Here is a 17589-nt window from a genome sequence, read left to right on the forward strand (position 1 = left end):
TACTACACACATGCTTATACACACATACACCAGAGAAATAAGATACATTTGAAGATACATGTTTGAGAAAGGTGTTAATTAGGCCTGTTTTATCATGTGCACAATTCAGCAACCCCACCTGCCTCCCCGCCAATTCATATGATAGAAACACTTTCAATTGACCTCCATTTGCCAGCTCTCTGTAGCTGCTGAAGTTTTTTTTTTCTCCTAAAGTCTGTTTTGAATACAGTAATCCTGTAGTTACATAGCTGCAGGTTACTTTCAAGCATGGCCATATATTTCTATTACCTTCAACTAAATTGCTTGTTCCAAAATATGTTTCTTCCAGTTGTATATTAGTCAATCTAATATATGCTTATTATAAGATCATTGTATAATTTAATTAGATGGTATATAAATCAATGAACTAAATATTGGAATGAGAATAATTTCTATGAAAACAAAGATGAATGCTTTGGGTATTAATGAAAACATGGCACTATGCTCGCTGCCTAATGAGGTGTGAATGAGATAACTGAGGTTGGAGCAAGGGATCTCACCAATCTGGAAAGTGTTTTCACTCAGACAGTTTGACAAGGGAAACTGTTTTTTTCTTGCTTGGAGACTAATTGGAAATTTGACTATGATATTGGGATAATGTTTTAAGTCTGAAAGTTGGTATATTTACATGTTTTAGTTAAAGTGTTTAAAGTAATAATAAATTTTTGATTGTCCACATCAATCTACTTTTACTTTAAACAGCTATTCTGAGTATATCCTAAAGTCCTGAGTATACTATGTAGTTCTATTACCTAAAAATTTTTTTGTCCTATCTGGAAAATAAACCATGACACTAGATTTTTATTTAATTTTCTCTGATGAGCTTTTATAACACAGACCTTATTTTTTTATTTTTAAAAGATGGCCTATCTATCACCTATCTATGTACCTATGTATCTATCTACCTACCTATTTGATCCCTGGTAAGAGAAAGGACGAAATTAGAAAACACTGTACTACAATTATTAAAAAACATAGATGTGCCACTGTTCTTTACTCACAGTAGATGCACAATAAAGACTTGATTGGTTCTAGATGAGTAGAGTCAAGGCATTTGTTTTAAAATTTAAAAATGTTTGAAAATTGTTCCTATCTCTTTTTGAGGCTTGTCTTTAAATATTTGTATTTCTATCTCTTCATGTTTTCTGACTTGTGCTGGAGAGACCTATCTGAATGAGGGGTGATGTGGTTATGTGTTTATGGTCACAGAGAGTTTCAAGCTGCTTTTGGCTAAGGACTTGGAATTGACAGAAATGACTAAGTGATGTATATGATTCCTTAATTCCACTTCTATAGACTCATGCAGTTCTGACTAATACCTATGTAGCTATATGAAGATGTGCTGACCTGTGACCTGCTTACTTAAGTAACAGAGAATTCTATCAATTCATAGCTAAGATTTTTTAAAAATTTGAAACAATACTGGAGAGATTTTAGCTCTGAAAAATAAATACATACATGACTCACCATGTGAAAATACAAGGTACTTTTTCCTCATGTTGGAAATCAGTGGAATTTCTCCAGATCTTTAATTTGCTTTCATAAGCCATACATAATAGCACAGTTTTGAAAATTTCCATTAACCCAGATTACAGCACAGCTGCGATGTTTGGAAAGCAGCTGCCTGAGTGGGGTGGATCTTGTCATGCTTATTTGAAAGGATGTTTGTCTTTATTTGACAAAATGAAGAGCTTAACTAAGGATGAGACTTTTTATTCTGTCTCTTCCTTCTCTATATGCCACCTAGATGATCCATCTGATGATGACAAAAACTTGGTTAATGTTAAACTAAAGATAGTTTAAAAGTTGGATAAATCAACTGTTCTTCTTTCCTCCGCCCCTGATTCATTGTGAGTGAATCCAAGCAGCTATAAACATACCTCTTTCAATCAATATAATTATTTTGTTGAATGCAGTTTTTGGCAAGTCATTGTGCTTACTTCTGAAAAGAGACTGAGTTGGAATTTTTTTAAAGCCCTTTTAGTGTGATGCATTTTTTGAAAAAATAGACTTTATTTTTTTAGAGCAGTTTTAGGTTCATAGAAAAACTGAGCAGAAAGTACAGAGTTCCCCTGTACCTGCTACCCCTGTACAAGCACCATCTTTCTTACTATCAATAGTCTGTACAGGTGGTACATTTGTTACAATTGATGAACCTACATTGACAAATAATTATCACACAAAGTCCATTCTATGTGTTTGGACAAATGTATAAGGACATGTATCCACTATTATAGTATAATACAGAGTAGTTTCCATGCTCTAAAGATCCTCTGTGCTTCACCTACTCCTCCCTCCCAGCAATCAATGATCTTTTTCCAGAATGTCATATAGATGCAATCCTATTAATGTAGCCTTTTCAGATTCTCTTCTTTCACTTAGTAACATAAATTTAAGTTTCTTTCATGTCCTTATGTGGCTCGATAGCTCATTTCTTTTTAGTATTGAATATTATTCCATGTCTGGATGGGCAGCAGTTCATTAATCCATTTCATCAACTGAAGAACATCTTTGTTGCTTCCAAACTTTGGCAATGATGAATAAAGCTGTTATAAACATCCATGTGCACACTTTTTGGCTGCACATAATTTTTAACTCCTTTGGGTAAATACCAAAGAGCAATATTGCTGGGTCACATGTTAGAGTACTGATTATCCTGAGACTAAGAAGCCAGCCTGAAGTCTGTTCTGGTTCAAAACTTTGCATTGTTTCTTCTGTGACTTATTGCCTACCCTAAATATAAGCAATGATACACACATAAAACATTTCTAAATCTGTTAAGTTAAACTATTTTTCTAGATAATCTTAAAATATTATAATCAGATATTCCATGTACTTACTCTATGTTGAAGTTGAGGTCTAACTTGCTTAATATATTTGAAGTGACTGAATTAATTAATGATAGAGTCAGTTTTGTCCCAAGGTTTCTCAACTTTGGATTTAGCACTGGTAAGACTGATTTTCATGTATTGCTTGTGGGATTGTGTTGCTATATTATATTGGCTTCTATTTTTAAAAGTTTTGTCCAATTTGGCTTTTCTTTCATTCTTTTTTTCTTTCTTTCTTTCTTTCTTTCTTTTTTTTTTTTTTTTACAACATTTTGTTCTATTTGGCCATAGATGAATATATTGTTAGATTAACAGATAAATTCAGATCTGAATAGCTTGAAAAACTTGAGTATTTACAAATGAGAATTCACACAGACATGTTTTAGTGTATGCCACAAAAACCAAGAAGATTAACCCTAGTTGCCACAATATTGTTCTATTTATCTAGAACTCCTCAAGTGCAGCTTGTGCTTAAATAACAAACTAAATTTCATCTTCTTCCTCCTGCTTTTCTACTGCTGTCTGCTCCTCAAATTTAGGAACAAGTAATTATTGGTCATCTACTCTGGGACAGATTGTATGTGAGTGAAAGTATATAGCATAACATCTATACTCAGTCCTTACTGCACCCCTGCAGAATGGACATTACACCACAGGAAAATAATATGACTTTTCTATTTCTAGTAATTACTCCATGGATGTTTTCTTTTTGCTAATGGGCTTTGCTCCAATAATTTTTTACTTTAATTTTTATGCATTATATCCTCAACTAAATATGCCATTATTTTCCTCCCATAACATTAATTTTCTCTGCTTGAGCCCTTGATTTATTGAACCTCAAAAAGATTGTATGCCAATTTCTTTCTCTATGTCCTTCAAGCCAGTGCATTTTTACCACATAGCACTTGATCAGCACATCAGAATTATGAATAAATTATAACAATAATAGTAAATATCACTTAAAAGTAACTTTTAGAAAAAAACTAAAAAAATAAAAGAATAATATCATATATTTAAAGAATATAATCACATGTTTAAAGACTAATTTTTCATTGGAAAAATGAGCTAGGAAGGGAGTTTAGTGCTAGTAGCCACTCTATTCTTAAAGGGCAAGGCATCTCAAAATAGGTTAGTTTCTGACTAGATTGAGTCCTAGTTAGGAGGCAAGCAGTAGAGCTTTAAGCTCATGTCTCTTCTAATCTCAGCTCCTTCATTGATGACATTGGAAACAAGTTCTTATGGTTCTGTGTCCTTTCCCCTTAAACCAGGTGTTGCTTGGCTGTTATACTGCCAGTAACAGTCCAGGGACTTCAGATCCTCAACCTGACTGTGAGTACAATTTCAGTACATGTAGAGTGTGTCTGAAATGGTGGGTATGGGGTACAGGAAATCCATTTCTTGGACCAATGGCAGGTCTCTCTAAAAATTATTTTTTTATACAGTTGCAAGAGAAAGAAATGAGGCTTTGTTTCACAGAATAAGTGGGTGGTTCTAAAAACACAATTATCTGTTTTGAGTTAATTTTTTTCCATTTTGAAAAATGGAATAAAATGATGTGTATTTGTACATATATAAGTGACAGCATTTGTCTCATCCCAGTACCTTCCCCCAAATATGATTACACCCTTTTTTTACTTGGTGTATACTCCCTTGTGCCTCCAAAAAGATATTCTGTAAAAAAAGAAAAAAAGAAAAAAAAAAAAAAAGGAAGATATTCTGTAATGTGATCTAGACATCTTGAATCTCTACAGGTTCATGCAAATCTTGTGAGCATCTCCCACACCACATTGCTGTCTTCCTCACTTCCCCCTTCTTACACCTTCTTCTCAGGACTAACCTCTCTTCCAACAACATATTCTATTAATTACATTACATCACTGCCTATGTGGGCCCCAGAAGAATAGATCGTTTGTCTCCCATATTTCCTCTTTTTTTTACTGCTTAGCACAGTGTGTGGCTCAGACACAGAGTACGGACAAAATGTTAGAATGGAGAATGTTTCCTGTGACAGAAGAGTCTCAATATCTTCAAATGTATGCGTGCACTCTGAGAGTGTGCTAATATGCATGTACACACATAGTCCTTATATTAGCCTCAGGGACCACAGGAAAAATGTTAACTTTCTTCCTAACTACTTACAATACATAAAACATCACACTTTTCAAAATCTATAGAATCATATATCCGGGGTTTCTTTGTTATGTTTGTTCTTGTGAGGTAGAAAAACAGGTGTAGGTGGACTGTACTTGTCAATTCTTGAATTAGTAGAACTGAATTAGAAAGTTGAAATACCAAGTTACTTCAAATTTAGCACCTATCTTAACATTGTAGAAATGGTATAGTATCCTAATAGTATAGCAAGAGTGTTGTTCTAGGTTTAAGGGTGACAAAGGTGACATGGTATATGATAATTTAATTGAGGGAAATACACTAGGTTGACATTGAATATTAATATAAAACCTCTCATTAAGCCCCTCATTAACCCATGAATGGTTAACCTTCAGGTGAGCTCATGCCATTGGCTCTGGCAGTCTCCAGCTTCTCCTCATGTGTCAAAACACAGAGCCTGAGCCCATGAAAATGCTACCCTATTTTTAGCAGCGTTTTACACGGAGCTCTATAGTTATGAAATAATTTAAGGAAAAAGTATAGAATGTAGGAAGTAGTCTTCATATTTATAATTTAGGCATAATAAATAAATACCTTTTCTATAAATTAGTCAAAAATTTCTCAAGTATCTTGTTTATTTTCAGAGGCAAATGAAGGAAGTTAATGACTTTTCTGTATTCTCACATTAGCAGCTATGAGGCATTTTTATTTAAAAAGAAACAAAATCTGTGAACCAGTTTTAAAGAATTGTGATTGATTGAACTTTGTTTAAATTCATGTAACTTAACAGTTTGGAAATAAGTCTCAGATGTTTTTTGGTAGGAAGCGGAGAAAGTGGTCATGTAAATACACAAAGTGAGAAGAGATGTTAACTGTATAAATGCTGGTGTGAACTGCAGGAAGAGTTTCATTTAGAGAAGTGCTTTTGTCTCTCTTATACAGAGTTCATATCCTCATCCCTACTGGTTTCAGCAATGGATTATTTTTGCCTGTGAATGAAACCAAGAAGAATCTTGGCAAGTTTCAATATTTTACACGTGTATAATTTTACAAAGAAAATGCGTATTTGTTCTTTGTGGAAATTTGGGATCTCTCTTCCCTCCTCCAAAGTGTAGTGAGTTAGTCATAGTGTTCAATACAGAATTTAATCTGAATGCTCAAGAACCTGAATTCTTATTGGGTGTGGAGTTTGATAGTTTGTGGCATTCTTCACAGTGTCCTAGTTTGCAAAGTTTTTATCCATAGCTGTGTGTTGAGAGTTTTAAGTCAGGGGTCAGGAGACTTGACTATGCTGTTAATTATTTATATGACCTGAGGAAGCTGTTTAACCTCTCAGCGCCTCAGTTTTTGTTGAGGAATAGAAAAGAGGGAAACCCATCTTTGCTGGGGCAAACCTAGATATAAGCAAAATATGTTTCAATATTTATTTAATTACTACTTCAATACTTCATATACTTCTATAAAAACTCAAGTAGAATTAACACATTAACCTGAAAGAAGTTGGCTTAGGTGATGATCCTATTATGAATTTCCATGGCAACACAAACATAGTAAGTTTTATCTTAAAAATTATTATATCCATAAATTGAATGACCTTAAAGAATAATTATGCATTTTTAATAGAACATAGAACATTTATAGTTCTTTCAGGAATCTTTTATTTATTGTATCTGTATACTTAGTGCTTACCTTGTGGTTTGCTATGGAGCTTTTGCTCCATGGAAGGCAACTGTTGGCCTGCACAAGGATGCCTTCCCCAATGCCCAGGAGTTATTGAATCTTGACCTTTGCTACATTGTGAGGTGGGCAGACCATTCAGCACTGATGCTACTTTACTTCGTGTAGGGCTGTCCTTGACCGAGGCATTTAGCTCTGGGGCAACAAGTACAACACATCACCTTTAGATTTTCATATAAATTATTGAGTCCTAGTTGTTACCTGGAATTCCAACTTTTTCCATGGCCATATCTTAATAAATGGATTGCACACCTCTCTGAGTTGTTCTGTTCATCGTGCACCTATGAATTTATTCTTTTCATTGCACTACAGCTCTTGAAGTTTTGTTCCAGGTGTCTGTCCTGGGACATCTGTTTATGTATCTGGTGCAACTGACACAAGAAGTTTGGTGATTACAGAACCTACTTCAAGTACATTTTCAGGGTGATTATCTGCAGATTACTAGTTCAAAGAGATGAATAATAGATGATTCACCACAGAGCTTCTGGAAGAATTAAGCGTTATAAGCTGTACACTTCCTCAAAAATATTACATTTTATTGGAAAACAAACTTTACATCCCCAAAGGTGGCTGCTGCATTGACCTTAGGTGTCATTTTTGTAGGCTTTTTTGTTAAGTGTTCTTATCTGTTTTTACTCTCTATGGCTACATGAAATATTTTGGTTTAGCTTATTCCAGAATAGGTTTTGTCTTATAAAAGAACTACTGTTAAGGCAAATATATGTTTTGTTTAAATCTAGCAATCCATTTTTATTACAGATTTTTTATTTTGTGATGAAAATACTACTGTTATATTTTTAAATTTATTTTTATTTTTTTAATCCTCACCCAAGAATATTGATTTTAGAGGAAAATGAAGAGAGAGAGAAAGAGAGAGAGAGGAAGAGAACTAGGAGAAGAACCTGCAACATTTTGGTGTACAGGATGATGCTCCTATGATCTGAGCCACCTGGCTAGGGCTGCTGTTTTATTCTTTATTTTTATAGTGATACATTTAGATATATATATAATTCATAAAGCTAAAACAAATAATAATTTGGGAGACTTTAGAGGTTTCTAAAAAGAATGTTAGTTAAAGTTTTGTAAACTTTCATACAAGATACTTGCATTAAATAAACATTCTAAGGGAGTATTTTTCTTAAATTATTTTGAGCTCTCACGTGCTGCTGTCTGGCAATCTCTTGAGATTATGAATTTTACAAATCAGACCAAGTTATCAAAAATGTAAAATAGCCTTATCAGTCTGAGCAAGTGGGAAAATTTAAGACATTTCTTATGTAAAATGCTGAACAGCTAGATTATATTCTCTGTAGTTTGGGCTTTCTTACAGTAAAGTGGGTAACAAATTCAACTTTAACTACAGGCTTATTCAGGATAAAAGCAGTTAGTTCCTAGTACCCTGTGCTCCTTTGCAAACTAATCATTTCTTTTTCCTTCTCTCTCAGCTTTATTAAGACATAAATGGCAAATATATTTAAACAGTACACTATGTTGGTTTGAAATATGTATACACTGTGAAATAATTATAACAATCAATGGATACATTTGTTGCCTCACATAGTTGCCATTTTTCTTTTTGTGTGGTGAGAATGTTTATTATCTACTCTCTTAGCAAATTTCAAGTATATTATAGAGTATTATTTTTAAAATAATTTAAAAAATTTAAATTACAGTTTAGTTACAATATTATATTAGTTTCAGGTGTACAACATGGTGATTAGACATGTATATAACTTATGGAGTGATCTCCTTGATAAATCTAGGACCCATCTGACACCAAACATAGTTATTTCAATATTACTGACTATATTCCCTATGCTGAACTTTACCTCCTTGTAACTGTTTTTATAGCTGACAATTTTCACACCTTAATTCTGTCCCCTTTTCACATATCAACCTAACTCCCTCCTATCTGGAAACCATAAAACGATCTCTGTACCTATGAGTTGTTTCAGTTATGCTTGTTTGTTTAGTTTTTCAGATTCCACATATAAGTGAAATTGTGGTATTTGTCTTTCTCTGTCTGACTTAGAGCCATCCATGTTGTCACAAATGGCAAGATTTCACTTTTTTATGGCTCATATTTCATTGTATATATGTGTCACTTTATCTGGTCATCTATTGATGAACACTTAAGTTGCTTCCATATTTTGTCTATTGTAAATAATGTTGCTATGAACATTAGTATGCATATGTGTTTTTCAAATTAGTATTTTCAGTTTCTTCAAATAAATACCCATAAGTGAAACTGCTGGGTCCTTCTTTGTCTCTTACTGTAGCCTTTGTATTACAGTTTACTTTGTTTGATATAAGTATTGCTTCCCCAGTTTTTGCTTGTTTATTTTTTTCCATTTGCATGAAATTGCTTTCTCCATCCCTTTACTTTCAGTCTGTGTATGTCTTTTGATCTTAAGTGGGTCTCTTGTAGGTAGCATATGTAAGCATCTTATTTTCTTATCCATTTAGCCACTCTATGTTTTTTGAGTGGAGCATTTAATCCATTTACACTGAAAGTAATTATTGATAGGTATGTAGTTATTGTCATTTCATTTTTTGTTATATATATTTTATTCTTCACCCAAGGATATGTTTATTGATTTTAGAGAGAAATTAAGGGAGAGGGGGTGAGAGAGAAACAAACACTGATGTGAGAGAGAAATATCCATCTGTTACCTCCTCTTTGTGCCTCGACCAGAGCTCTAACTGGCAACCTTGGTATGTGCCCTGGCTGGGGTTGAACCTACAACCTTTAGGTGCATGGCACAATGCTCCAACCAACTTAGTCACCCAGCCAGGGCTTATTTTTCATATCTCCTTCTTAAAGAAGACCCCTTTAACATTTCTTGTAATATTGGTTTGGTGGTAATAAACTTCTTTAGCTTTTTCTTGTCTGGGAAGCTTGTTATCTGTCCTTTGCTTCTAAATAATAGCTTTGCTAGGTAGAGCAATCATAGTTGTATGACCTTTCTTTTCATTATTTTGAATAGTTAGTGTGAATCCCATCTGGCCTGCAAAGTTTCTGTTGAGAAATTAGTCTTATGGGAGCACCCTTGTAGGTAATTGCTTTTCTCTTACTGTTTTAAGATTCTCTCTTTGTCTTTAACCTTTGGCATTTTAATTATGATGTGTTTTCTTTTTTTAATTTTTTTTATTTTTTATTTTTTTTTTTTATTTTGGTTTTTCAATTACAGTTGTCCCCTTTTCCCCCAATTTCTCTCCCCCACCCAGCCCACCCCCTCTCCCGCAATCATATCCCTCCCTGTTGTCTATGTCCATGAGTCTTTTATACAGGCTCTTTAATTAAACCCTTCCCTTACTTATCCCCCTTCTCTCCCTCTCCCCTCCCCCCTATTGACTGCTATTCTGCTTTTTGTTCTATTTAGTTCCTTTGTTTGTGTTGTTCTTTAGTTTCCTGTATTAGGTGATATCATATGGTATTTTTCTTTCTTTGCCTGGCTTATTTCACTAAGCATAATTCTCTCTAGTTCCATCCATGTTGTTGCAAATGGTAGGAGTTCCTTCTTTCTTTCTGCTACATAGTATTCCATTGTGTAAATGTACCACAGTTTTTTGATCCACTCATCTACAGATGGGCACTTAGGTTGTTTCCAGCACTTAGCTATTGTAAACAGTGCTGCTATGAACATAGGGGTACATAAGTTCTTTTGAATTGGTGTTTCAAGATTCTTCGGGTATAATCCTAGTAGTGGAGTCGCTGGTTCAAAAGGCAGTTCCATTTTTAATCTTTTGAGGTAATTCCATACTGTTCTCCATAGTGGTTGCACCAGTCTGCATTCCCACCAACAGTGCAGTATATGATGTGTTTTAGTGTGGACCTCTTTGGGTTCATCTTTTTTGGGACTCTCTGTGCTTCCTGGACTTGTATGTCTACTTCCTTCACCAGGTTAGGAAATTTTTCCATCATTATTTTTTTAAGTAGGTTTTCAATTTCTTTTTTCCTCTCTTCTCCTTCTGGTACCCCTGCGATATAAATGTTGGTATCCTTGATGTTGCCTCAGAGGTCCCTTAAACTATCCTTATTTATTTATTTATTTATTTATTTCATTTAGTTTTGTTATACTGATTTGGTGTTTTCTGCTACCTTGTCTTTCAAATTGCTGATTCAGTCATCTGCTTCATCTAATCTACTGTTTATTCCCTCTAATGTATTCTTCATTTCAGTTACTTATTTTTCATTTCTGACTGATTTTTTCCTGTTTCCTATCTTTATTTTTATGTTTTATATCTCTTTGTTAAAGTTCTCACTAAGTTCATCCACTCTTCCACTAAATTCATTGAGCATCTTTATGAGCAGTGTTTTGAACTCTGCATCTGATAGATTGTTTCTTTCCATTTTGTTTAGTTCTTTTTCTGGAGCTTTGTCATGTTCTTTCATTTGGGACATGTTTCCTTGTCTCCTCATTATGGCTGTATCCCAATGCTTGTTTCTGTGTATTAGGAAGATCTTCTATGTCTCCCAGTCTTGGTAGAGTGACCTCATGCAGTGGGTGTCCTGTGTGGGCCAGTGGTGCAGCCTTTCTGGTCACTTGAGCTAGGTACTCCTGGTTATCTTTTTTGTGGGTTGTGTGTGCACTCCTGTTGTTGTTCAGTCTTGAAAACTGTTGGCACATCACTGGGAGGGATTGACCCTCACGGTGTTTGACTGTGAGAATAGCCATGACTACAGTGAAGGAGCTATTGTGCAAGTGCTAAATCCACAGAGCAGGATTTGCTTTAGTGGGGCTTTGGTTCCTGCAGAGTCTGCCCATGGGTGTGTTATTTCTGGAGGTGGTTGGATAGTGCACTGGTATTGTCTAAAGTGCACAGGGTATGTTGGTTCTGGGGCCTCTTGGTATAGGCCAAGGTCAGCTGCTCCCCATGCCTGGCCAGTAGCCACCTGGTATTAGGTACAAAGTAATCTGCAGATGGTTGCCATTTCTGCTGAGCTTACAGGCACATGAGAAAGGCTAAGCTGCAAAGCTAAGCCAGTTGCCACTAGTGCTAGGCTTGGGGCCACTTAGTAAGAGGTATGAGGCATATCAAGTCCAGATGCTGCTTGTTTGATGTTTGTGAACCTTTGATAGATCTTAGGAAAGTTTGCAGCATGAGTGGAGACAGACTGTGTACAATAGGGTATTATTAACTATAGTCACTGAATTAGGTCCTCATGATTTATTCTTTTTATAAATAAAAGTTTGTACTCTTTAACTAACATTTACCCATTTTCCCCACTCCTCAGTCCCAGGCAAACACCATTCTATTTTTATAAATATGGCTTTTTTTTTCTTTTTAAAGATTTAACATATATGTGAGCTCATACACCATTTGTCTTTCTGTGTCTGGCTTATTTCATTTAGCATGATGTCCTCCGGGTTTATCCAAGTTGTCCAAAATGGCATGGTTTCCTTCTTTTCCCCCCTTCTTTTAGCTTTTAAAAGGCTAGCATTGCCCTGAAATCAAGCCAGACAAGGACACTACAAGAAAAGAAAATTATAGACCTGTATTCTTAATGAACACAAATGCTAAAATCCTCAGCAAAATACTAGCAGGCTTAATTCAATAGCACATTAAATGGATCTTACACTGTGATCAAGTGGGATTTATCCTTAGCACCTAAGGATGTTTCAACAGATACAAATCAATAAGTGTGACTTACCACATTAACAGAATGAAGGATAAAATCACTGATCATCTCAAGATGAAATATAGAAAAAGCATTTTAAAAATTCCAAAGTTTTTCATGATAAAAACTCTCAGCAAAATAAATATAGAATAAATGCACCATAATATATATATATAAAATAAAGGTCATATATGACAGGGTCACATCTAATATCATCCTCATTGGTGAAAGATAAAAGCTTTTTCTTTAAATATCAGGAATAAGACAAAGATGCCCAGTCTTATCACCTCTGTTCTACATAGTACTGGACACTTTAAGCCATTAGTTAAGAGAATGATAGAAAAGGCATCTGAATTGGAAAGGAAGAATTTTTCCTATTCGCAGATGTCATGATTTTATATATAGAAGACTAAAGACTCCACCACAAATAAAAAAACAAACCCAACTCTACCAATAAAAGAACTAAGTAAAGTTTCAAGATATAAAATCACTGTATAAAAATCAGTTGTGTTTCTATATACTAATAAACTGTAAGAGAAATTTAAAATAATCCAATTTACATTACCATGCAAAAAAATAGATACTTAGGAATAAATTTAACCAAGGAGGTAAAAGATCTCTACACTAAAACATTAATGAAATAAATTAGAGAAGACAAAAATAAATGGAAAGATAGCTCATGCTCATGGAAAGTTCTACTATTGTTAAAATGTATATACTACCTAAAGCAACCTTTTTTTCAAAGAAATAAAAAATTCCTAAAATTTATATGGAATCACAAAAAACCCTGAATACCCAATGCAATCTTGAGAAAAAAGAACAAAACTGGAAACATTACACTTCCTGATTACAAAGCATAGTATGAAGCTATAGTAACCAAAACAGTATGGTACTGGCATAAAATCAGGCACATAGACAAATGGAAAGGAAGAGAGAGTCCAGAAATTCATTTATATATGGTCAACTAATCTTTGACAAGTGTGCCAAGAATACACAGTGGGCATAAGATAATCTCTTTGATGAGTGGTGTTGGCCAAGCTGAACATTGACATGCAAAAGAATGAAACTGGACCTGCAAAATAATAAAATTGGACCACTATATTACACCAGACACAAAAAAGCAATTCAAAATGGATTGAAGACTTAAATATAAAAGTCCTGGAATTGTAAAACTCTTGAGGACAACAGAGAAAAAACCTCCCTGACATTGGTCTTGACAATGCTTTTTCAGATATGACTTCAAAAGCACAAGCAACTAAAGTTAAATTAACAAATTGGACTAAATCAAACTAAAAAGCTTCTGCACAGCAAAAGAACCAATCAGAAAAGGCAACCTATGGAATTTGAGAAAATATTTGCAATCATATATCTGATAAGGGATTAGTTTCCGAAATATATAAGGAAATCATTCAACCCATTAAAAAAACAACAACAATAAACAAAAAACCCCCCAAATAATCCAATTAAAATGGTCAAAGGACTTGAATAGACATTTTCCCCCAAAGACATACAAATGGACAATAATTACATGAAAAGGTACTCAATGTCACCAGTCACCAGGGAAATGAAAATCAAAACCACAATGAGATATCACCTCACACCTATAATATAATGGCTGTATATATGTACACACACACGTAATAAATATGGGTGAGGATGTGAAGAACATTGTACACTATTGGTAGAAATTTAAATTGGTATAGCCGCTAAGGAAAACAGTATAATAGTTCATTAAAAACAGAACTGCTATATGATTCAGCAATCCTACTTCTAGGTATATATTTAAAGGAAACAAAAATTAGTATCTCACAGATTTTTACACCCACAAAGTGATTATTGTAGCACTATTTTCAATAGCCAAGATATAGTAACAACAAAGGGGTTCATTGATTCATTCATGGATGAAGGGATAAAGAAAATGTGATCTCTCTCCCTCTCTCTCTCTCTCTCTCTCTCTCTCTCTCTCTCTCTCTCTCTCTCTCTCTCTCCACACACACACGCACACACACACACACACACACATACACACACATTTATATATAGGGTGGGGCAAAAGTAGGTTTACCGTTGTATGGAAAAAGACATGCAGGTAATGATTATTGTAGTAGTTTTATTAACTCTGTTTTGTGTGTTCACAACTAGAAATCTACTTTGGCTATACTCTTTATGTATATGTATATATAAAGATATGTACCTTTTGCTTTGTTACAACATACAATAAGCACATGCCACTGAAAAAATTTTAAAAAATATTTTCTTTCAAATGGAAATTCAAGAGTTATATACGATTTGATTATTAGTTACCTTTCCTGCCCTGCCTGGTTCTTTCTCTCTAATCATGCAATATTAAATAAAAATAAATTCTTGTTTTGAGTTTTTGGAGTGAAATATTCACATTCCAGTAAGATAAAGAAGAAGTGCTCCATTTTATCAACTAGGATTTGGCCTTAATGAAACCAGAAAAAATGATTCATTTGATTAGTAGTTTGTTGGTTTGTTTTCTAACACCCTGTTTAGGATACTTAGCTGTACCAGGATGGGGAATGTGTCATAATCCTCAAAATTAAAAGCCATATGGTAATTTGAGTAAATGACTTTTGCATATTGGAAGACACTTGCCCCATATAAACGTGAGAATTGTGCCAGCTAATTAAAATCTTTGAGAGGAAGTGAAAGTCTGGGTATTTTATATAAAGGGTACTTTTATTTAATATTGGCAGTGAACTAACATTGCAGGCCAAAGAAAACACAATTGCAGAATGAACTGCTACATTGAAACCTCTGGAGTAAATGACATCTAGGTCCCTTCTAGTTGTAAAAAATATATCTAGTCAATGAATTATACTCATGATTCTACTTCTCTGTTCTCATTGCAACAATATATGATTTCTTTATTGAATAAGATAGCAAGACATTATATAAACAACTTGGTTTTGTTTTCTACCACAGATAAATAGCTTTAATATTTTAGATTAGTAGAATGATCTGATAAATGGTCCTAGATTTTTGTCTAAATGATGCTAATGAGAGCAATGGGGTTCCTTTTGATAGGATTCTTTAATATCATTGTCAGAATAGGTACTAACCTGAATATGAACTTGTTCTTTTAAGTCCACAATTGTGTCAAGTCAGAAATCAGGTTGTTAGTCATCACAAATCTAACTGATATAATTAGGCAGAAAGTATAGTTTTGTTCCAGAATTTTTGGTTAAAGGAAACTGGTATCTAACTCAATCATAGGGACTTTAACTCTTTGGGGAAAGTTTGTAATAAAATTATGAGTGCAGAAAACGTAAATCAGAATTTCATCACCCAAAAATAGAGTTAAAATATTTCTTTAAAAAAAAATCTGACATTATTGTTTGACTCTTGTACTGGAATCTCTGTTAGAAATAACTAATAGATTTTTGGGGAGAAGATGGTGGAGGAGTGAGGGGAGGCTGTGCTTTCTGGCTCCTGAGACCCATCTGTAGTTTGGACTAGTTGCAGACAGAACATCTCAGTGAGCAGCTGGACACTGGCAGGAGTCGAGCCTTGGCAATGCTGGATTAGAGAAAACCATCTGGGAGCGACCTGTTTGGTGAGGATAGCAGAGGAAAAAGGGATGAGACGGGATTTTCGACTGGGGTGGCTCCCTGAGCTGCAGCTGGAAGTACACAAAGACTTTTTAGCGACCACAGGCTTCCCCAGAGAGGACTCGGGAGGAGAGCGGATATCTGCCCACTGGTCGAGCCAGGAGTGGGCCAGGTGGCATCTGGCACTGAAAGACAAGAAACAGCATACTGCTGTGCATGTGAGAATATGATTTTCCTTTATATTTTTCTCTTGTATACTGCGGAGAGGGGAGGAAAGGTTGGGGGTGATAGAACATTCTTGAGGAGCGCAGGTGCAGAAGTGTGCTTGCCCATTCCCCAAACCTCCCCTTGGGTAGCGCAGGTGCGCACAGGGAAATGCTCTCATACACTGGCCCAGCCGCACAGCCAGGTCGCCAGCCACGCTTCTGGGTGCCCCTTGGAAACATCCCAACAGACATAAGATCAGTGCCCCAATAGGTGCAGGGAGGACGCACTGGACACACAGAAGACCGTGCACAGAAACCCCTGGCCAGCTCCAGTGGGTGCCAGGCCGGAGCACAGCCCACTTGTGCTAGCTCTGCTCATGCCTTCCCAGGTGGGTGCAGGAACGGTGGGTGGCTGTGGCGCAGGAACAGCGGGCGGTGGTGACACACAGACTCTCGCTTTCACCATGCACAAGTGTCCAGGCTCCGCCCCAAGGGGCGAGAGACTGACTCCCGGAACACGGCTCGGCAGGCCTGAGGCTAGCGCGCAGGCCATGTTGCGCATGCACAAGCACCCCGGCTGGCTCCAAACAGGCGCCAAACCAATGCACTGGCCACCGTGGGTGTGCGGGAGTAACCCGGGTGCGTGAGCAAGACCGCACGCAGGTGCACACTGCTGCTGCAAGGATCAGAAACCTCTGGCTCGCCTCATTAGACCAGCTGTGGATTCAGAAAAAGAAGATGACACACAAAGGCTGAACTGAGTAAAAACTTTCCTTTTGTATTTTTTTAAATTTTTATTTTTATTTTAGTTTTTTATTTGTACTTTATTTTAATTTAATTTCTTATTTTTAATTTTAATTTTTACTTTATTTAAAAATTTTTAAAAAACTATCTCTTTAATTTGTTTCATACCATTTCTCCTTCTCATCCTTCCTCTTTAATTTTTGTTTATTTGTCTGTTTTGTTTAGCCTCCCTTTTACACTAAATAAATAGAATATAACTACTATATAAATCTAATACTATACAATTTCACTGTCTTCTATATTCTGCATTCTTCCCTCTTTTTCTTTTATGATTATTAACATACAATGTAAATATTACCTACTGTCTTGCATAGTCTCGACACTACTTGCTACTATTACTAATCTATCATTCCCCCTCTCAAAAATTATATTTTTCCTCTTTTAAAAACAACTCGTATCTATTCTTCCTATAGTATAAAAGCCCTAACCTCTCCACATTTATATTAATACTGGCTCATTTGCTGACGATAGTGGGATACAGGGTGGGGGATATTTTTGAGGGTGTGGGTTTCCTGCCTGGGCTGTGTGTTTATGTTTTTAAAAGTATCTCCACAAAAGAACTCAAGACAAAGTGGACAGAGTGACTCTCAATCAACTAGCCAGAGGGAAGATCCCACCAAAAAGCATCTGAAATATAACCAGACAGCATAAACAAATGACATAAAGGG

At 35.4% G+C, this 17589-nt stretch overlaps 1 pseudogene; it reads right to left on the reverse strand.

Moving 5' to 3' along the window:
* Window positions 1-16670, reverse strand: part of LOC150021376 (actin-related protein 3-like) — an 89746-nt pseudogene extending 73076 nt beyond the window's left edge.
* Window positions 16671-17589: the final 919 nt, after the last annotated feature.

This window comes from Furipterus horrens, unplaced genomic scaffold, assembly GCF_987537825.1.
Source record: "Furipterus horrens unplaced genomic scaffold, mFurHor1.1.pri manual_scaffold_1, whole genome shotgun sequence".
NCBI classification, from domain to species: domain Eukaryota; kingdom Metazoa; phylum Chordata; class Mammalia; order Chiroptera; family Furipteridae; genus Furipterus; species Furipterus horrens.